Source organism: Mauremys reevesii, linkage group 8, assembly GCF_016161935.1.
Source record: "Mauremys reevesii isolate NIE-2019 linkage group 8, ASM1616193v1, whole genome shotgun sequence".
Classification (NCBI taxonomy): domain Eukaryota; kingdom Metazoa; phylum Chordata; order Testudines; family Geoemydidae; genus Mauremys; species Mauremys reevesii.
This window is the reverse complement of record NC_052630.1, coordinates 49,207,544-49,230,028: the sequence shown is the minus strand read 5'-3', so window position 1 is coordinate 49,230,028 and position 22,485 is coordinate 49,207,544. Positions and strand designations below refer to the sequence as shown.

Here is a 22,485-nt window from a genome sequence, read left to right as displayed (position 1 = left end):
TATTATGAGGCAATGAAAGGCCATATTCTGCCTTTCTGTGTACATAGCTTCCACTAAAGGCAATGGGAACTGGGTATGTACATCTAAGGATGGAAATGAGTCCAAGTGAAGTTGAAGGGAGAAGAGGAAAATTACCCTACTTCATGGGGGCCAAGAGTAGGGTTATTAGTCCAAATTTGGAGTTATTTGTGAAAAGGGTTCCCAAGATACAGCACCTCCTAAAAACAGATTGTGTACAAAATCACCTAGTTCTTCTAACCATTTTGTGCTCATCTGGGGCTCAAACTATGGCTCACCCCTTCCCCATACTGACCTCAACCACTCAAGATTTATCTCAGCTGGTGCACGGCACCCACTGCCCCTTTGGGGAAACAATATTGAAAAATTAGGAAGGGTAAGACGTAGAATTTAGGTCAGCATGACATATACTGATGACCTAAAAGAGTGAAATGTGCATGTGCAGCAAGACCAGGGCTCTGCAGGCAGTCTGTTTTCATAGTAACTGGGTGGCTCAAGGTAATATGCCATGGTCATTGAACCTGAGCTGTACCTGGCACTGTGAAGTTAAGGTTCACCCTCTGCCAGCTTTCAGAGAATATATGTTGTGTATTTTGTTCTCTGCCTCCATTCTGCTGGGACTCCTTCTGGATGTTTTGCCCAGAAACCAAAAGTTCTGGTTTAAGAGATATGTTTTAAAGTTCTTAAGTAAAATTTTAAAGAAGTACCAAGGAAATTCACATTAATAAAATACCGGGAAGATGAAAGACTCTAGTATACGGTTAAAGTAACATATTTCTTGAACAATGGATCTGACTGTAATCAAAGGAATGCAAGTCGCTGGGTCATTTGGTCAATGGATTTCTGCTATATAGCCCTCTAAATGTGAACTGCTCATACATTTTTAGAGTTGTATAGATTTTGTTGTAGCACAGCTAAGGAATATGGAGGTTGGAGCAGGGGGAGGGAATGTGAGGGTTGTTGGAGCAGTGTGGCCAGTGTGGAGGTTGAGAGAGTGCAGGATGACCACTCTGCGCCTTCAACCACCTTCACCCTTTAGGGTTGTGTTCTGGCACAGCCACTGACAGGACAGCACACCCTGAGATAATGACCCTTATGAGTGTCAGGATTCATTTCAACACTGCTTTTGAAAATCTTGTTTGATGACTTTGACAAAGAACTGGATTTCCAAAAACTGGCCATTCCGCCTGGAAAAGCTGCAGGAGTGGATGTGAAGCAGTCTTGGGGAGATAGAGAGAAATGTCCTAGTATAGTGTGGTCAGAAGTTGGCATCAAAGTGGATTCTCCCTGCCCAGGTGCTGTACAGAAAAATCAAACTATAATAATATATGCTAACAACAACAAGATAAATATTTCATCTTTAAACAATGCTAGAGCCCCAGGAAAAAAGAGGGAAGGAGTGAAGTCCTACACAGGCTTCTCAATTAAAAAGAAACACCTCTGTAAAAGGTGAAAAAAAAATACTGTGACTTTTCCATCTAGCTAGTTACTTAAGCAACCTCTTTTTTGAAAATTTCAGCACCTCAGCTGTTAGACACATTCTGTCTCAGTTCAAAAGCCCTGCCTCCTATCTTTGCACTTGTGTTCCTGCTATGGCACTTTTTTTTTTTAATACACAGGTTATAAAGAAGGCCCATTTTAACCGTATCATATCTGTCTCATTTACTTCCCCACAAGAAGCCAGGGCTGTTAGAAACTAGTATTAGTCACATAGGGCTGGAGAAAGCCACAGCAGTAATACGAGGGGAATCTGAAAATATTACTACCACTACTATGAAACTTCCAGCCAGACTTCTAGTCTGTCAGAGATGTCTTAGACAGTGTAACAAATTATTCTTAGCACTTAATTCTGAAGCCTTCCAGAACAGGTACTAATAATGACTGAAATAATATTTGGAGGTATGTAAAGGAAAGTGACTCACCTGGAACTGAAATTCTCAGGGTACATTGTCAATGCAAATCCCTATAACACTTGGAATGTGCCCTCACCATTCCATGCTCAGAATTATTTGGAAAGCAGTGAACTTCAACTTCAAGTGCAGTTCCTAGCTAAACCAAACATTCACTGAAAAGGGTAGGTAATAAGGACCCTGGCCCCAACGGTCCCTCAGCATCTTTCTTAACTCCATCAGCAATGGAGCTGAAAATACAATGGACCTCTTTCTTGTTAATCTTTTTGCCTTCTATGTTTTTAAAAAAAATTAAATAAAACCATAGCATTAGGTTTCTTATCTTACCATTGAGTCAAATCAGAATACATTGGTTCATTTCATTTGTCCACACCATTGCACAGGCCTGGACACTTTCCTCCTCTGTATCGGAATGTGAGACTAAGGGCATGGCTACACTTGCAGATGTAGAGCGCTGTGAGTTAAACCCGCCTTCGTAGAGCGCAGTAGGGAAAGCGCTGCAGTCTGTCCACACTGACAGCTTCAAGCACACTGGTGTGGCCACATTTGCAGTTCTTGCAGTGGCATTGGGAGCGGTGCATTATGGGCAGCTATCCCAGCATGCAAGTGACTACAACATGCTTTTCAAATGCGGGGGTGGGGTGGAGTGTGACAGGGAGTGTGTTGTGTGTATGTGGGGGGGGGAGGGCGTGGGTTGTTGGGGTGCTGAGAGTGTGTCAGCATGTTATCTTGTAAGTTCAGACCACCCTCCTCCCCCCCGCCTCTCTCTCACTCACTCACAGCAAACAGTAAATGCTTGCTTTTTCCTCGGAGCTGATAAGCAGCCGACTTCTCCGAAACGGAGCTTTGAAAGGGCATTTCCGCATTCCTGCAGCCGGTTTCACAACAATGACAAGAGTGGCCACTTGACTTAAGGGGATCATGGGAAGTTTCCAGAGGCTGATCACAGCGCAGTAACGCAACACCTCATTCACAATGGTGCTGCAGCACTCCAATGGGGGCCCAGCAACGTTTTTCTACTCGCCGAGGTGGAGTACCAGCAGTGCTATAGCTGCGAAGCTGCTCTACGTGCCTTCCCAGTGTGGACGGGGAGTAAGCTAGGGTGCCCAGGGCTGCTTTATTGCGCTGTAACTCACAAGTGTAGCCAAGGCCTAATTGTTCTTCTTTTCCTGAGCTATTCTGTGGCATCGGTCATGGTTCTGATTACTTGACCTTGTGTGTTTAGGGATCATGGCTGAAGCTGACAAGACGTTGTGCTTTGAGTGCTATGAGGCCTACAGCAATAAAATATCGATTACAAATGAGGATTTGGAGTGCTTAAAATATATGGATGAAGGACATTCACCGAAGGGCTGCTCAGTCTTTACAGAGCAGGAGACTTCACATTCTCATTCAAACTCAATCAGTTCCAGGCTCCACTCAATGCTGTGGTGAGTGGGAAGGGCCTGGATCAGATGAAGATCTTATGGAAACCGCTATCAAGTGCCTGTGAAGACTGAACTCCCAGGATTGCCTATGTGAGAGGGGAAGGAGCGGTGGATTTCACACTTGGAAGGGATATCAGATTCCCTGAAGCAGTAGAGGCAGATCTTGTGCACGTCGCTTACCAAGAAGACCAGAGGGGAGGCAAGGCAAGGTTTGAAGCCTGGGACTTTGGGCATAAGTAACTGGTCATAGGGGAAAGGGGGGGGGGGGCAGAAACCCTTGGTTTCCACTAACTACTATTTTAAAAGCACTAACTGACAAACAAACAATGAGTAAAATAACAAAACTTAAAACTATGTACAATATTTACAGATAATGGATCAAGTAGAAGTTAGAAGACTAATGGATACAGGAGGGTTCTGTCCCAGATAGCCAGTGACAAAAAGGAACTGGAGAGATGGTCAATCCACGCCACCATTTATACACTCATATTGCAGCATACGAAATGCAAGGCGTAGGTGTGGCCCAATGAGAATGTCTGGTCCCGGGCACATAAAGTGCACGCACAGCTACAGCAAATACCCATAGGGACCAGCACTCGAAAAAGGACTCCAAGTTCGGAAATGATTTTGTAAATAGAAGACTCTTGGTAACTAATTTCGAACCACTTTTGATGTTGAGACTACTACAACAGAATTAAACACCAGCTTTGGTGGGGGCCAGTGATGCTTTGATCTGTGCAATCCCATCTTTTTGAAACAAAGAAATACCAAATATGTATGATAAATTATATGTCGCTAGACAAATATATTTGTTTATGCAGAAATAAATGTATGGCATCCTAATAAAAAGGATCTATCTTAGCTGAGTTAAGGGAAATTATGAATCTAGAGGCTTATGCAAGAAAAGTACTCTTCTTTTGTAGAGCTTCAATCTGACATTCAGAAGTGCCTGTTCATTGCATGATGCTATACCATGAATCAGAGACGTAGCCCAAGTAGAGAACAGAGTGCGCAGTAAAAAACATGACCCTCCTTATTATGACGACAGGATTGCAGTTCTGCAAACTGGAGATAACTGCACACGGATAATAAGTGGAATTGAAAATCAGCTTTTAATAAGAAATCCCACATGACACGGCAGCACTTTCTATAGGCCTGAAAACAATTCTCTCCAGTTTGATTTGACTTCTTCAGAAATCGATAAACGAGCAATTTTTTTCTGTCCCTTATGTCGGAAAATTAATTTGATGCAGCACTGGCAGAGCTCTTGCATCCTTGGAGCCTTTCTACAAGGAGCTCTTTCACTTTTTTCTGGGTTTTGGGTGGGCTTTTCCCCTCTTATGGCAAAAACAAGATTTCTAGCCCTTCCCATTGCAAAGATAGATTCCCTTACACACAAATCAATGCATGGTTACTTGTTAATCCAGCCCAGCAGGAATCTGTTTCCAGGCCAAAGAGCAGTTTCAATAAAGGTGTGAATATTATCACTCATTCACCTCAGACAAAAAGAACAGGAGTACTTGTGGCACCTTAGAAACTAACAAATTTATTTCAGCATAAGCTTTCGTGGGCTACAGCCCACTTCTTTGGATGCATAGAATGGAACACACGGAAAGAAGATATTTATACATACAGAGAACGTGAAAAGGTGGAAGTAGCCATGCCAACTGTAAGAGCTCATCTCAATTGACTGGACTATCATCAGCAGGAGGAAAAAAAACCAAAAACCTTTGAAGTGATAATCGAGATGACCCATAGAAGGTGTGAGGAGAACTTAACATGAGGAATTAATGTAATGACCCAACCATTCCCAGTCTCTGTTTAAACCTAAGTTAATTGTATCTAATTTGCATATTAATTCGAGTTCAGCGCTCTCTCTTTGGAGTCTGTTTTTGAAGTTTTTTTGTTGCAAAATTGCCACCTTCAAGTCTGTCACTGAATGGTTAGAGAGGTTGAAGTGTTCTCCCACTGGTTTTTGAATGTTATGATTCCTGATGTCAGATTTGTGTCCATTTATTCTTTTGCAAAGAGACTGTCCGGTTTGGCCAATGTACATGGTAGATGGGCATTGCTGGCACATGATGGCATATATCACGTTGGTAGATGTGCAGGTGAACGAGCCCCTGATGGCGTGGCTGATGTGGTTAGGTCCTATGATGGTGTCACTTGAATAGATATGTGGACAGAGCTGGCATTGGGCTTTGTTGCAAGGATAGGTTCCTGGGTTAGTGTTTATGTTGTATGGTGTGCGGTTGCTCGTGAGTATTTGCTTAGGTGTTAGCTTCAAAGGCTAGTTGGAACTATTTAAATAGCAATATTATTAATGAATGTTGTTTTAAGCTATGTAAAGAACAATTTCCAGTTGAAACAAGTTTAGCATAGTCGCTACTAGCTTAGTTTGTTCTTTTTGGCTCAGCTAGTAAAACTATTAGCTATGTACCACATAGCTCAAGGCAGAGCTAAGGTTATTTGCAGGATGCACAGATCACCTTATTAACGTGCACCTGTGACAAGAGTTTGGGTAACTGTTTCATATAGAAAAAGCCACAATTTTGTTGAACTTGTCAGCTGCTGTTCATGTAAGGTGGTGAGAGCAGCACTCTGTCCTCTTACACTACCAATCCAATGGGAGAACCCTACACTTGCTTTGAAGTGTGGATGGAAAAAACATAGTTACAATGTTCAATGGGGCTGCTCTCATCAGGGCCTTAATGTGCTGCTATTACCAAGTCTTTTCTCCCACTGAGAAGAGGGTGAGGAGGGATTAGAAGAGAAGCCGGCTGTCATATGTGAGCTATGCAAAGGAAGAAGAGCAGCCATTAACCAATATGTTTAGACTGCAGGAAAGCAAGCTCATAGAGTTGAAGGCCAGAAGGGACAATTATATCATCTATTCTTAACCTCCTGTATTGAGCCCAATTACTTGTGTTTGATTAAAGTATAACTTGTGTTTTGGTTAATGCATATCTTCCAGAAGGGAATTCAATTTTGTTCTGAAGACATGAAAAGACGGCTACGCCACCTCTTCCCTTGGTAATTCCAATGTTCCAATGGTTAATTGCCATTAACATTTGAATAGCTTAGTAAGACTCAAAAAGAGATAAACAACATATGAATAAGAAGAGTATCTTCAATCAGACTCAGCAGTATAGCAATTAGAAAGGCTCTCATTCCTCATGCTGGAGGTTATAAATGAATGGCTAGCTGAGATCAGGAAGAAAATTCCATCCCCTCCAACTATTTTATAGACTTGGCCAGATACACTATGGAAGGTGTTTCCCTTCCATATAGAACAGACCATTGCCAGAGGCAAGATATCTGACTACTGTTATCTTCTTCTGGTAGGGTAACTGTAATGGACTGGGAAAAGAGCAGGAAACAAAAGTGAAAAATCCTTCTTCTCCTGTAGTGTCTTACATCCTACTGGGAGAATGAGCATTTACCTTGTTCTGTCTGGCAAATTCAGCTGTAAACAAGACTGTGCTTTGCCCTTAGATTCTGATCAGATAACTTTACAGTGCCCAGGCCCACCGGCAGCAATTCTGGGCTCCAGAGCAGAATAGTCAATGGGCCCCCATGCATGCACAAGCTGCGCTGGTGCAGACGTGATCCACCAGACATTTGGGTGGTGCTGCGCCTGCGCTGGCTGACGCCCAGCAAGCTGCCGGCTGCATTGCTGGGTGCGCTCTTCTGGCATGGCCAGGGCTTCCACATGCCTGCCCAGAAGGGTTACCAACTGTCTAATCACACAAACACAAAGACCCTTGCACCATCCCTTACCTGAGGCTCCTCCCCCTGCTTACTCCATCCCCCCTCCCTCCATCGCTCGCTCTCCCCCACCCTCACTCACTTTCAACAGGCTGGGGAGGGGGCTGGGCTGTGGGGTGCAGGCTCTGGGAGGGAGTTTTGGTGCAGGAGGGGGTGAGGGGTGCAGGATCTGGGTGGGAGTTTGGGCTCTAGGCTGGGGCAGGGGGTTGGGGTGCAGGAGGGAGTCAGAGGGTCGGCACTTACCTTGGGCGGCTCCCGAAAGCGACTGGCACACCCCTCTTGCAGTGGCTCCTAGGCGGGGGGCCCAGAAAGCCTCCATGCACCGCTGCCCACAGGCACCACCCCCACAGCTCCCATTGGCCGCAGTTCCTGGCCAATGGGAGCTGTGGAGTCGGCACTCGGGGCGGGGGCAGTGCACAGAGACCTCCTCCCCAGGCTTCAGGGACATACTGTCGGCCGCTTCCGGGAGCAGCATGGAGCAAGGGTGGGCAGGAAGCCTGCCTTAGCCCTGCTGTGCTGATGCCGCCCCCCAGCCCTTTTAAATCACCCAGGTCCCTGGGCAATTGCCCGCTCCCCCCCCCCCCCCCACCCACCCAGTCTGCAGGTCTGATAGTGCCTAGCCTCTTAAAGTTTGGAACAAAATGAATCACATCTTAGGTTCCACAAATGTGGGGCAAATACATAAGCCAAATTTGCCATTGGCTGTTAAGGTGTACGCTGACTTTGGAGTTATGTAACATATATGAGTTGTGCTAGATGCAGAATTATGTAAGAATTTCTACAAATCTAATAACGTAGTACAAGTTACCTCCAAAGTGTCCCCCAAATGCATGGAATACTATCCCACAATTGCCTAAAAAAACAGTAGTATTTCTTGCAAATTTCCACTAATCAATAGTGAGCTCCTAACTAGTGAACCATTCAATTCCAGAACCATCATACTTAGTGCCAATTAATGTGTTCCAGACTGGGTGGTAAGTCACTGCTAGGGACACACCCTAAATGAATGAGACAGCCTCCATCACACTTTACACACAGTCTTCAATTAACATAGCTTCTCTATTTTTGCCAAACTATCCTCAAGACACAGAGTGGTGCCTGTGCTTTCAGACTTGTTTTAAAGTTAGGACTGTGTTTGGTTTCACTGTGTCTAGGGCAGTCTCTATTTTAAATCCTAGAATGAAGATCGATCTCAGTCTGGGAGACTCTACCAGTGTTTAGACAAATGGTAACTTGTCATTTTCTTCCCAAGTGCAAAACTAGTACTGACAACCCAGAGCATTCCAAAACCAGGAATCAGGCTTTAAAAAAAAGTGGGTTTCTTTTTTTGTTTGTTTTCTGGTTATTGAACCTTCAGGGTTCATATTTTCAAGCTCTTCTATGAAATCATGAGGGCTAGAAACCTACTTTCAAAAATAAACAATGAAAGCTGAGATTCTCATGTATTAACATGACTCCAGGAGCTGCAATTTTAAGAAAAACATCCACTCTCGAAAACCTCATGGTAAAATCATGAGTTGGCACAGTTGTGGCCCTGCTTTCAGGTTTGTTATTTAGTCTCAAAATAACTGGAATGCAGGAGAGGCCCCAAGTTTCAAGCAGCACATTAGACATAACATAAATGGCAAAGATGAACAACATAAAGGACTCAGCACCGAGGGACACCTTGAATCTTTATACTTGTCAGTGATTGCTGGAGCTATTTGAATTCCTCTCCAGATAAGACCTTCCATTTACCCAGTGTCTGAATACTAGCTCCCACACCACAAGGCACCCAGATGATATTTCTATGTGACAATGTGGAAGAAAGATGAGGCCAAAACAAGGTAGCACAAAGTCATGGCCAAGTTTGACTGCTGGGTCTCTGGCAGCCAAAGATTTGATCAGTTTTTGTAGCCATCTGATGGCTGTTGCTGAAACTTAGGCAACATGGCTTTTCTCCCTACAGAAAAAGACCGCGGAGCCTCCAAAATCCTCTTCAGAGGAGCTTCTATTGTTCTGCTGAAGGAGACATCAGCTGCTGTGCCCAGATTCCAGGAATATGGTATTTCTCTTAGCTGCCCTGGAGATAGTTACATTCACTTTTGGTTTCCTCAGGACAGTTTGAGAGTCATCTCTCAAAAACTAATGAAGGGACCTTAGCAGCCTGTTATGCTACTTTCTAGCCACGATATCGAAGATGGAGGATAAAGGGGCCAAATGATTAATTCACTGAAATGTTAAGTTATTTTCAGCAGTTATGCATTTGTCACATTTGTGCTACTAGGATGAGAAAGCACTAAGAGCAGCACTGATTAAACACAGGAACGTAGGAAATAAAACTTTAAAAAGAGCTTGCGCCATTAACAGCAACCTCACTTTTCACATATGTTTGGGACTGGGCCATTTGGAACACTTCAAAATGTAAGACAATCAAAGAACAATAACTTTTTGCTAGAACTGGCTGTGTAAATGTAAGGTACTAGTCATGCAATCTGTCTCCAAGTAATTTTCAGTATTGTTTTATACAACACATTTTTAAGATCAAGAAATAAAAAAACTTTGCTCATGTTAGTTTCAAAGGTCAGTGTATTTTCCAATTATCCTTTTGGGTACAACTACAGAGGGCATTGGGTGTATTTAGAAACAATCCTGTTAATCACTAGTTTAGCAATTTACAGAAAACGCTCCTTGGCACTTACACTCTGAGATTCATAAAGAGAACCATATTTGTTTGATTTATCAACATAGCCACTTTCCAATTCAGTATTAGTAAAACACACAGTCTCTCTCTCAGAGCAGATGCATGATCTTATTTAAAAAAAACAAGTCAGTTTGCTGCTTACACTCTGTGGATCCTGAAAGGAATTTCATTCTGGGGAAAATGAACTCATTTCTTTTAGTGGACATTCCGGGCCAGATTCTCCCACCTTGCCCCTTTACAATAACTTAGACCTAGGCAAAGTGGCAGTAAAATGCTGAATAGCAGCATTTTATACCCATTTTTCAAAGGTGCAAGAAGCAAGGGAGGAGAGAATCCTTTATGTACATTTCCAAACACTCAGAAAATTGATGTTTTGGGACTAAAGGAAACCTGCAATAACAGGGGTTTTTTGGGTCTCTGTTGCTACCTGACTGTGTACTTCCAGTTCCAAATGAGGTGTGTGGTTGTTCTGTCTGTTCGTAACTCTGAGGTTCTACTCTAAGACATTCAGTGCTTACAGTGGATGATGGCAGAGGAGCTAAAGAGCATTAAGATACATATCAGATTCTTTTACTGCTGGTCCATATTTCAGTTGTGAAATGCACGGCTCTCCCACAGCCCCTAGTGCTTGCCCAATAAAACCACAAAACACTGAAATATTTTGGGAATTTCAACAAAAGTGAACTTGCATCTCAAAGAAAATATCCAGAAACTGTTCTTTGCTACTGCTAAAAATTAAATAAATTTGATAGTGACCATCTCATATACCTCAGTGAGAGTAACAGATTTGTCATGAGTTCTAACAAAGCATTTGTCCTGCAAAGTATTTGTTGAATTAACTGCTTCCATTTTTGCACTGAGGCTGGCAACAACTGTAGCACAATCTGAGACAGACTCTGGGTGTTAACGACATACACAGCAGCAAATAAAGGGGCTGAGTTCGTAACAATAGGGCAGCTAATATAGTATTTCTCATCTCAGAAATGTCATCACTATTGCCCACAATGTCCTGTCACTCACTAGCACGTTTCTCACTGTCATAGCTCCAGGCAAGATGACAGGTTCTTAAAATATCAATGTGGTCTGAAAAACAACTATGCTTGCTCTTACTCATCTGAAGCAACCAGCTACAAAGAAAGGAAATAATTGCTTTTAAATATCATGTATAAATCTTCCAAATCAGGGGTTTCCAGTCTCATTTATACATTGTGGCATATGAAATCAAAACTATCTGGGTCTATCACACAACATCTCAGTGGATGGGTTACTTACCTCTCTCCTCAAAAGCTGAGAGAAACTTGTCCTAGCTGACAGTTAACTTCTTTGGCCAATAGCCCAGACACAATTATCAGTGATTTCTGCCGAGAAAGGCTAAAACTGATATAAACGGGAGCAGCAAAGCATGCAGTGGCTCTAAACTATTCTCCTATTTGCCCTTCATTGGCAGAAACTAAGGAAGAAGTAGCTCTGAAGTCCTCTGTAGAGTAACAATTCTATGAACAATGTTCATTAAGTGTCTGTCTCAAAAGGAAATGGAAGATGTATCTGGCCACATCTGGGCAGAGAGACCATTTGTGGTGACTCAAACAATCTGCTCAGGTGGTCTTCTACGCTGTTCTGTATGCCTGGCAGAGAAGACGCTTCTAGATTTATCCAATAGGCAATACAGAACTCCCACAGTAAAACGTCTTCCTGACAGAGTGGAGAAGTGTAGGTTCTCCCATGTTTGTTGAGGTAAAACATTGCTGCTGCGCTATCTGTGAGGACTAGCAGGCTGCTTCCACTGAGCTGCAATAGAAATACTTGGAATGCCAGTCTCAAAGCTTTCAGTTCTCTGACACTGATGTGAAAAGCTAAGTCTTCTAAGGACCACTGACCTTGTGTCGGCATGGCAGAGAACTCAGGTTGGCTCCCCATCCCACAGCATAAGCATCTGTCACTAGTGTGAGAGTCGGTTGTGGGCGGGCACACACATACATCGGCTGGGTTTGTCCACCAATCTATGTGAGGCCCTGGGAGGACACTCTTATCACTAAGTCTAATTGAGGGCAGCTTGGCGAGTAGACTGATAACAGCCAGCCCTGCAGAGTTCTGAGGCACAGTTTGGCATATTGAACCAGGTGCAAGAGTACATGTAGGTGCAATAGGCCATGTGACTTAGAAGCCTCCAACAGTTTTGTGCTGTTGTGACTGGGTGAACTGTCAAACATATAACAATTGATCAGATGGCCTGGAACTTGGAGTCTGGAAGAAAGGCATTCACTTGAGATGAGTGCAGTACTGCCCCTATGAACCGTATATCCTCTGGACCAGGGAGAGGAAAGATTTTTCTGTGTTGATTAACAGTCCCTAAACATTGAACATTGACTGAATCAGAGCAACAATGTTATGTTCTTGCAGTCTGGACTGGCCCCTGACCAGCCAGTTGTCAGGGGTAAACCTGAACTCCCAATCTTTGGAGGAATGTAGCTACTATTGCCATTACTTTTGTAAAGACCCGGGGAGCTGCTCCAGTGAACTGGTAATGCTTTTGACTTACCAGAAACTTGGGTACTTCTTTTGAGCTGGATTGACTGCCACATGGGAGTAGAGAGAAGTTGAGAATGGCATACCAGTCCCCAGGATCCAGGGAAGGGATAATAGAAGCTAGGGTGATCATGTGAGCCTTTATCTTTTTAAGAATCTGTTAGGTTGATGCAGGTCTATAACTGGTCTGAGACTCACCCTCCCCCACCTTCACTTTTGGGATTAGGAAATATCAGGAATAAAATCCCTTCCCTCTGAAACCACCTGGAACCTCCTCTATGGCTCCTAAGCAAAGAACCGATTTTTCTTCCTCGATAAGGAGTTTCTTGTTAAAGTGGACCCTGAAGAGGGATGGGGAGAGAGGAGTAGAAGCAAACTGGAGAGTATATCCCACTTCCACAGTGCTCTAGATCCACTGGCCTGAAGTAACTGGGGACCAAGCACTGCGGAAGTGGGACATATGGCTTGTGAAGATGAGAGAGTTTGGGTCTAGAGAGATGGAGACTCTCATGTTGACCTTGACTGGCCCATCAAAATGACCACTTTGCACTTCCTGGGTGTCTTGAAGGGCCTGGAGCTGGTACAAAACAGCAGGACAGGGAGACCTACACCTATCACCCCTGGACCTCTTTTTTGACAGGTCCTTGTCTAGGCAGATGAGCGGAATATTGGTGCATATGCTGGGGCTGAAAGTGCTTCCAGACAGGGCAGATGTTACTGACCTATGGACTTCAAGATGGCTTTAGTATCCTTAAGTCCATGGAGCTTGCTGTCTGTGTGGTCCGGGAATTACAGAAGGACTCTCAGATGGCAGGTCCTGAATAGTATTCTGGACTGCCCAGGGAAGGCCCAAAGGATGATCTATGTATGGCAGCTGCAGAAGCCAGGGTTCTAGCTGCTGACTCTGCTGCGTCCAGCCACACCTACAACATAGTTCTCACAACTGATCTGCCCTCATTGACCAAAGAAGAGAACTCCTCCCTAGTGTTCTCTGGGAGAAGCTCCCTGAACTTTTTCATGGAGTCCCACAAATTAAAATCACACCGCCCCAACAGAGCCTGTTGGTTAACAATATGCAGCTGCAAATTCTCATTGAATAAATCTTTCTGATGAATAAATCCAACCTCATAGCATGTTTTGATTTGGGGAAGTGGCCGCCTGGTGCTCCGTCACTCTGATTAGCTGCTGTGACAACTAATGAGCCCAGAGGTGGGTGAGTATAAAGGTACTCAAAACCTTGGGAGGATACATAGTACTTTCTTTCTGCCCTGGTAGTGGTGGGAGGCAAAGAGGATGGAGTCTGCCATAGGCTCTGGTATTGTCTCATAAATTGGCAGAGCTACCTTGGAAAGAGACCCACAGATGATTAAAATGTCAGCCAGGCAAAGTGAGGACTCTCTAACCTCTTCAACCTGTGCACCTCAGTCTGCAGCCCCTCTCCTTAATAACTTCTGATAAACATTAAAATCATCAGGATGGGGTGGAGTTGTCCTGGATGAAACAGACTCATCTGGAGTGGGCAAAGAGAAGGGAAAGACTGGAGGTGGTAGAATCTCTTCTACCAGCTTTTGCTCAGGTCCTGGAAACCTCTTCTTGATGCTCAATACCTGCTCGGTACCAGACTCTGGGGACTGAACCATTCAGTGAGCAGACTCTGCCCTCCTAGATGAAGGCACTGAGTATGCACTGTGTGGGAAAGATCTGGAAGCTGGGGGGAACTCTCCAGGGTCCAAAATAGCCACTGATACAGGGCAGGGCCCCACTGTCCTGGCCACATTCCCACAGTAGATCCTATTGAAGAGTCATGGTGTTAGGTTGACAAAGAGGATCTTAGAGCAGTGGGTCCTGCTTCAGGGTTCTGAGATGTAAGAGCCCACCTCAGAGTCCAAGGACAAAGATTCCCCTTCTTCTGACCATAATGGGGCTGATCCAGTCAGTCTGGGGACCAGTGCTGAGAGCCTGGTGATAGGGGGTGCGCTGCAATCCTTGCAGGCTTCCTCTTGGATTGTACCGAGGACCCATGTGTCCCAGAAACAGGCAACTGTGAAACCGAAAGTTGAATCAATGGCAGATGTGGCGTCAGTGCCAAGGGATCGGACTCCTTAAGGAAGGAGATACCAGCACCAACAACCAGAGCAGATTTCCTGCTGCCACAAATACCTCCAACGTAGTCAGCAGCAAGAGGATCTCTTGTTCCAGTGCTGAAGAAGTTGATGGTGCTGCTTCTGGCATCAGGTTCAACAGTGCTCCTTATGGCGCCAGAGCCGACTGAGCCAACTTAGGCACTGATTTGGAGAAAGAATGCTTAGGTTTCAGGCGCACTGTACTCAACTCATAACAGACTTAGAGGGTGGAGACCTTCCCCTAGCTGGGGTCTCACTGGAAGTTTTGTATTTCTTCCTTGGTACAGGCAAGAGAGAATGGTGCTGAGATTCTGCTAAAGCTGGAGGCAAGTTTCTCACTGAAGCTGCAGCATTTGGCATCGAATCAGATCAGGACGGCTCCAACAGTGAACTGAGCGCCACCTCCATCAGCAGGAATTTCAGCCTAGCCTCTCTGTCCTCCTTCATTGTAGGTCTGAACTCTGCAAATCTGACACCAGCCCTTTATGTGTGCGGTTGCTCACTAGCATCAGCCTTAAGCAAGAAGCGCACGGCTTGAAGCTGGTGACGAAACTTTGTTTTGTGAATAGGAAACCACCCTAATGGGTAAAACAACAAATCTGAAACATGCATCCGACCAAGTGGGTATTCATCCACGAAAGCTCATGCTCCAATACGTCTGTTAGTCTATAAGGTGCCACAGGACTCTTTGCTGTTTGTTTAAACACATCTAAAACTTACTAACTATCCTAACTATACTGAAGACTAGACCAACTATATGTGTGTGTGTGTGTATACACACACACATATGCATACATACACACACACACACTATATTTACAGAGAGAGAGGGAGAGAGCGAGCACTGTTCTGGTACTGAACAGAGTTCCAATGACTTATAGGTGCTAAAAAGGAACTGAGGGGGGTTAGAGGCGGCTCTTCCCTTTATAACTGCAAACGGTGGTGCACAGCAGCAGGGGGGAGCTCGAGCTGCCCAATGGGTACCACTAAGAGAAAAAGTTTCTGACGGATGTAGGCTGGGCACGCCAACCCAAGAGTGGAATGCACATGTGCCATCTCTCAAAGAAGAAATTAAAGATAAGTGAAGTTCAGCTGAAATCTTTTCACCAGGCTTGGCTGCTCCTAGGCTTCCTTTAACAGGATTGCTAGATCCCTGCCCACCTCTCTTATGTTTGAGCAAGCTAATGAACCACTTGCTTCAGTGAGTCAGCAGAACCCACTTAACATTCCTTCGCAGGAATAATACCTTCTAATAGGGTGGTGTGGGGTGTTTCACACACACACTGCCAGCCTGTGACACTAAATCTAAATTGACATTTTTCTTTTAATTTAATTCCATTTCCCTCCACTGCTGATGAACTCGGCATCATTCTTAACCTTGAGTTGTCCTTCCCCTCCCTCCAACACTATCTGGATGTGCATACCTCTGCAACATAGCCTAAGTAGGACAGTGCCTTGATTCCACCTCTGCTGAACTAAGTTGTGCCTTTATCTCACCCTTCAAATTCCAGTATGTGCCGAATTCTACTTTCTGCCTTCTTATCCATATAATAAACAAGTGTGTCCACGTCACAACAACTCAAACAACTCAACAGACTTCCAATTCATTTTGGAATTTAGTTCAGAATTCCCTTCCCTGTTTTAAAAGGACCCCATGCTCTTGCTAGTGTCGACCTCACAGACTTGGTTTCCTCCTCCATTGCTAAACTGGTATTGGGCTCCATTTCTCTGCACAACATGGCTACCTTTCATGAAAGAACATTCCTTTCTGCAGCTCTTGCTATCTGGAAGAGCATTCCTCCGCACGTCTGCTTCATTTGATCGCCCTCCCCTTTTCACAGGTCGTATCTGTTCTCCCTGGCTTATCCCTCCTAATTCCTCTTTCCCTCTGTTATTGGTCTTTTGGCAGACTGCTTTCACCACACACCATTGTTTCTTGTAATGTATACCATAATATTATCTTGTATTAATTAATGTTGTGACTCATTTAAAGATACAGTTTGCTATCCCAATAGATATAAAAGATGTTCTTATATACAAAATAAAATTGTACTCTATTGAAATTTATTTTTTATTTATTTTTTTAAACTAGGATTAACTATTCTAAGAATAATTAATTTGAAGACATACTGCACTGTGCTTTTTTGGTAATTTCTACTAGTTTGGGGATTGCATTTATGTGTGATGCAAAACTTTGTAACAATTTTTAACTTCAAAATAGGCTAATAGCTTTGGCTGCATACCAGCAAATAGGCACTCAGCTAGAAAAGCTGCAGGAGGACAAAAAACAATGAATGACAAAAGATTTTAATGCAAAATCCTTTAAAAGAATAATGAACTGACTGGAAGAAAAATTGACATGGCATGAGTATGCTGAGAAATCCATACTCTGCACAGATTTAATTTACCAAATAGAGTGAAAGCCATTCTAAGTTTGAAAAAAAAAATATGACTCTTATTACGCATATGTAGCCAAAATCACAATAGTCATCAGATTGGGTGGTAATAATAACAAAACCGTATCTGACACAGTAAGTTAATAACAGCATCATTAATATACGTATACCTTCTACATTGAATGATTCCAAAATAATTCACAAAATCAATCAAATACAATCAGCTGGCATGCAATAAATTGCACAAGAGCAAAGTGAGGGAAATTTGGGCCTAAGAAAATCGCCCTCCCCTTTTCATACAAATCGCTATGATGCCAACCCAGAGCTATGGCACTTCTATATTTAAGGTCTCTGAAAAATGCATACAAAGTAAACAGCATAGAAATCAATTTATTTAGCTCAGCAGAAACCAGGCCTCAAATTATTCAAACCAGGATTTGAACTGTGGTCTGACTGAATATAGGTATGTCAAACCTGAAGCTTAATCTTTTAAGCCTTTCCCTCCCATACTTTCATCTCTGAAGGGAAGGATTCAAGTCCAAGCATAGGTGACAAGTAAAAGGGATTTTAGTCTCAACCTTATGTTCACTTTACAAACCTTGTCTTTGCGCAACTAAAAATAGTCAACCAATGTAACACAGAAATGGTTACCTACCTTTCTGTAACTGTTGTTCTTCAAGATGCATTGCACATGTCCATGCCCAGCGCATGGTTGTCAAAGATTTTCTCCTCCAGCAATACCCATTGGGGTGGTTCAAGCATCCTCTGCTGCCATGTGCCACTGCATGCAGGTATAAAGGGCGGAGCTGCCCTTGACCCCCCTCAGTTTCTTTCTACTGCATAGACTCCAATAGAGAGGGGTGGGTCATGGAATGAATATGTGCAACACATCTCAAAGAACAACAGTTATGGAAAGGCAAGTAACTGTTTCTTCTTCTTTGAGTGATTGCACAGGTCCATTCCACTGTAGGTGATTTACAAGCAGATCAATCTGGAGGTGGGCCTGGTGTCTATTTGAACAGTGATTGTAGAACAACATGCCCAAATCTGGCATCGTTCCTGGATTGAAGGGCTCTAGTGTAATGAGAAGCAAGTGAGAGGACGGATGACCACGTCCAGAGTAGCAATTGTCCCAGGAAAGCCGTAGTTGTGCGTATGCCCTTGTTGAATGTACTAGCATGCTAGCCGGTGGAATGACATGAGCCAATTGGCAACATAAACACATATACAAAGAAATCCAAGAGAAAATCCTCTGAAAGGATACCGAGTGACCTTTCATTCTGTCCACTGCTGTGACAAACAATTGTGACGATGACCTAAATGATTTAGTTTGGTCTAGGTAAAAAGCTGAAGCTCTTCTGACATCTAAAGAGTGGAGCTTTTCTTCATCTCTATGAGCATGAGGCTACTGGAAGAAAGTTGGCAAATAGATTGCCTGATTAATGTGAAATTTGTAAACAGCTTTTGTCAGGTACTTTGGGTGAGGGCAAAGGTAAACCTTGTTCTTAAAAAAGACCTTACAGGAGGCCCTGATACCAGACCTCTCAGCTCGCCCACTCTTCTAACTGAGGTAGTTGCAATAAAAAACAACACTTTAACAGAGACGTTGAATAGAGAACAAGTCTTGAATGGTTCAAAGGGTGGTTCCATTAACTTTGCTAATAGGAGGTTCAGATCCCATGGGTGGATAAGTTCTTGTACATGTGGGATGCGACTGGAAAAAAAGAGATCTGTTATTCATGGATGAGTGGAAAGCAGAGATAGTTGCCAGATGAACTTTGACAGAGATAACTGCTAGATCTTGATGTTTCAAGTACAGAAGATAGCCCAACATGTGATGGATGGGGACTCACTTCAGAGGAAGAACTTTCTGGTAGGTCTAGATGGAAAAACGCTTCCATTTAGCCAGGTAATTACTCTTAGTTGAAGATTTTCTACTATTTAGAAGTACTTCTTCCATGTTCTTTGAGCAAGTCTTTTGTAACAGTGTTAGCCATGAAGCATCCATTCTGTCATGTGGAGGGCCCACAGGTTGGGGTGGAAGAGGCGGCCATGGTCCCGGGAAATTGTGTCTGGATTCAGCAGGTGAGACAACGTAGGTCTGACTGACAAGCTTACCAGGGTCGAGAACCAGTGCTGCCGATGCCACACTAGTCTCATTTGATCTTGGACAAGACTCTGGGCAGTAACAGGATCGGAGGGAAGGCATACAGTAAGGTGTTCTTCCAGGACAACAGGAATGCATCCGTCAACAAACCAGGCTGTGACCTCCTTGGGAATAGAACTGATGACACTTTCTTTTTGTCCTTGCTGCAACCAGGTCCATTTGAGGAGTGCCCCAGTCAGAAGATGGACCTGGCCATGTCTGGATGATGTGACCATTTGAGAAGGACTTGATCAATTGATCTGCTAGCATATTCTGCACCCCTGGAAGAGAAGCAGCTCTGACGTGAACAGAGTTGGCTATGCAGAACTCTATGCAAAACCAAATCGAATGTGCTGATCCTTGTCTGTTTACATAAAACATGATGGCTATGTTGTCTGTTAACACTAGCAGATTTTTTTCCCTTAATATGTGGAAGGAAGGCCCAATACACAAGATGGACAGCTTGCAATTCTCTGACATTTATATGAGCCTTTAGATCTTGGGAAGACCACTGACCTTGAGTCTTCAGTGACCCCATATATACTCCCTAACCCAGTGATGATGCATCTAAAGAGTGTGCTGGTTGCAGGGGAGCAGTGGGGATGCCCCACAAACTTTCAGAGGGTCTGTCCACTAGTCCAGAGATGACAAGATTAGCAGTGGTTCTTGCGCCACCATGTCTAGATGATGGCGGCTCAGGAAATACACTGAAGCTAGCCACCCGTATAGCTTTCTGAAATGCAGTTTTGTGTGCGTCACTCTGTGCATAAGTACACACTGCCATGTGCCTAAGGCAACTGCACTCTCGGTGACAGGATGTGCTTTTAGTTGCAGAACTAAACTCCGCAGCATTTCAAATCTTGATTGTGGCAGAAAAGCTTTGACTTTTGTAGAGTCTGGGACTGCTCTGATAAATGTTATTCGCTGTACTGGTTTCAGAATTGATTTGTCCAAGCTGACTAGGAGCCCCAGCACATCAAAGGTAGACCAGATAATGGCTGCACTGGCCAGTACCTGAGACCTAGACTGGCCTCTCACCAGCCAGTCATCCAGGTAAGGGAACACACATACCCCGACCTTTCAAAGGAATGCTGCTACCATTGCCATGCATTCTGTGAAAACACAAGGAGCTTCCGACAGTCTGAATGGAAGCACTGTAAATTGGTAGTGGATACCCTTTACCATGAACTTGAGAAACTTCTGGTGGTTCTGGTGGATTACCACATGGAAATAAGCATCTTTCAAGCTGAGGTCAGCATACCAGTCCCCTTGCTCCAAGGAAGGAATAATGGAAGCTAGAGTAACCAGGCAAAAGTTTATTTTCTTCAGGAACTTGTTTAACTCTCTTAGATCTAAGAGAGGCCTGAGACCAACTTTTGCTTTCAGACTAAGAAAAGAGCAGGATTAAAAACCCCTCCCCATGAAGAAGAGAGTAACTTCCTCTACTGCCCCTATTTGAAGAAGAGATTGGACCTCCTGTTGAAGACTGGTCTCGAGAGTGGTCCCTGAAGAGAGAGGGAGAGGGGGATTGGGAAGAGGGAAAAGAAACAAATTGGTGGGTGAATTCCAAATGCACCATGCTTAAGACCCATTGAACTGAAATGATGTGGGACCAAGCACTTAGGAAGTAGGGTAAACAGTGGGCAAATGGGGGCAGGGGTAGGAGCAGATGGCACTCTCGGGACAGGCAGTCTGTCCTTGACCAACACTTATTTGGACTAAGCCACTAGATGGGGGAAGCCGAGTCTGCAGAAGAGGAGGGTGGCAGTGGTCACCTCCTGTAATTTCTGGGTCTGAGATATAAAGCCTGGAAATCTGTGGGTCTGCTGTGGGCAGAACTGCTTCCTTTTCATCACCATCATGTAACTTCCAAGCAACTTCAGTGTCTTGAATCCTTTAGGCTACAGCGCCTATCTGATAAAAGGGAAGGACCTACAAATGGGAGGTCTTGGATGGTCTCCTGAACCTCTGGAGGGAGACCAGAAGACTGCAGCCACAAACACCTTCTCATAAGATATGGCAGACACCATGACTTCAGCTGATGAGTCAGCTGCATCCAAGCCAGCCTGAAGAGTTGTTCTGGCCACCAGCTTGCCCCTGTCCACCATCACATTTAAGTCCTGCCTCCAGCCGTCTCGTAACCTGTCCTTAAACTTCAACATGTGATTCTACAAGGTGAAATCATACCGACCTAGAAGTGCCTGTTGATATACAATCCTAAACTGCAGAAACTTACAACTAACCCTAACTAACTCATTACTATTTCTAAGAAAATGGGTATAATTTACACTGGAATGAGGTAAGAACTTGCAGTAGCAAGATTGAATCCATTCCAACAATTGTCCTGGGCAGTTAGAAGGAACTGAGAAGGGTTGGGGATGGCTCCACCTTTTATACCTGCACACAATGGCGCACAGCAGCAGAGAGCACCTGAGCCACCCTGATAGGCTCTGTTGAGCGAAAAAATCTCTGACATACATTCACTAAGTGCACATTCACCTACAGTGGAATAGATATGTGCAGTCACTTTGAAGAATAACTATCAATCTTCGTTCAAATGCAGAAGTAAATTGGAGTTAGTGGTGTTCCAGATGAAGGCTGAGGTGCATTGGCAGCATTGTTTGGAAAAATTTGCATAGCATTTGCCTTCTATAGGCTGGACTCAACACCTAGTCTTGAGAGTCTCTCACTTACATGACATAAGTGTTTTAATATTAATACATACAAAGGACAAGCCTAATAAAGTATTAAACTCGAAAAGCAGAAAGAAACTAGTTCTCAGTAGTGCGCTGTGATTAAATAAAAGCTTCATTTTCTAATTTTTTTTCCCAGTGGGAAGATCATACTTTCTGGTGATAGATTCCCAGTCCATTTTGCTGAGCATTACTTACACAATTCCAATTAATAGAAAAGCCTCAAGACTTGAGTTAAGAATACCCCTTTGTATTTAGGACCAAAATTTGCTACCAAATGGTTAAGCTCTACTTCTATAATCATTCCAAAAGAAAAATGCCAGATCGAAGAGACCACTCCCACAACATCTCATCTCTACATCCTCTTGCCATTTTACCCACTTAAAATCATTATTTCCCCTAGCATAGACTTATGGAAGAATTGTGAGAGTTTCCCCAGGTTAGCCATCCATCACTACAAAAACACAACCCTAGTACAGAGCTCCTAAGAAGCCCATTGCTTACAGATAAGGCTTTGGCTAGGGTACCATTTGGACAGAGGACCATTGTCTCAGTAAGCATGAACTGCAAGAAAAATGGTCTTCTACTCCAAAATATTTACAGTATAAAACAATACCTGGCAGACAAATAGCCCCAAAGGCAAGACACCTGGTAGCCCAAATTGACAAATGGCTGTGTGAGCCTCTGACATACCATCCAGCTTTTTAGTCTTTTGACTATTTACAAATTAACTAATTAAGTGACATCTCTACTTTTACTTTTCCAACTATAAATCAATTTCCCTATTCTACTTAG

At 43.8% G+C, this 22,485-nt stretch overlaps 1 protein-coding gene across 3 annotated transcripts in view; it reads right to left on the bottom strand.

Moving 5' to 3' along the window:
* The window catches only part of RABGAP1L (RAB GTPase activating protein 1 like), a 542,116-nt gene that overhangs the window by 76,738 nt on the left and 442,893 nt on the right, over window positions 1–22,485 (bottom strand). The window lies entirely within an intron of this gene.